This window comes from Peromyscus eremicus, chromosome 10 (assembly GCF_949786415.1).
Source record: "Peromyscus eremicus chromosome 10, PerEre_H2_v1, whole genome shotgun sequence".
Classification (NCBI taxonomy): Eukaryota; Metazoa; Chordata; class Mammalia; order Rodentia; family Cricetidae; genus Peromyscus; species Peromyscus eremicus.
Window position 1 is genome coordinate 32,151,196 of NC_081426.1, and position 600 is coordinate 32,151,795.

Sequence of the window (600 nt, forward strand, 5' to 3'; positions counted from 1 at the left end):
TCTGTCTGAGTAATGATCAGAATACGTGAAAGATAGAGTCTGTCTTTTATAGCATTTCTTCTATCTTGTCATCACTTCCTACTTCCTGCCCCACTTCCTGTTTGTCCATTGCAGTTGTACATGGTGTCCATATACAACTTTACCACCAGTATTTGTTGACCTTATCCTGTCCTCTTGAAGCACCCAATTCACTGGGAGTCAATACACGCCTCTCTCCCTGTCTGCAGATGCCGTCCAGTGATTCAGCTTCTCTGTCCTCAAAGTCCCTGGAGGTAGTGAGACCCCAACTGTTCTTAGAAAGTGGAGATGTCAGTCCTTCAGTCCCAGGAACAAATGATAGCAGATATGGAGGAACACTCTTGTTGAGGGTGAGGGAATCAGGGTACCTTTATCCCCTACACACACACACACAAGGTGGGGGTCCAAATTCCTGGGGCTCACCTAAGCAGAGCGGGAGGAATAGAAGCCGAAGTCATGTGGTCACATGAGCGCAGTCCCAACCGCAGCCTGGCTGGGTAATTAAAAGCATGAGGGTCTAGCCCCACATCCTGACCCACGACCAGGCGCGGGTTAGAACTACAGCTTTGTTTGGCTCATTAA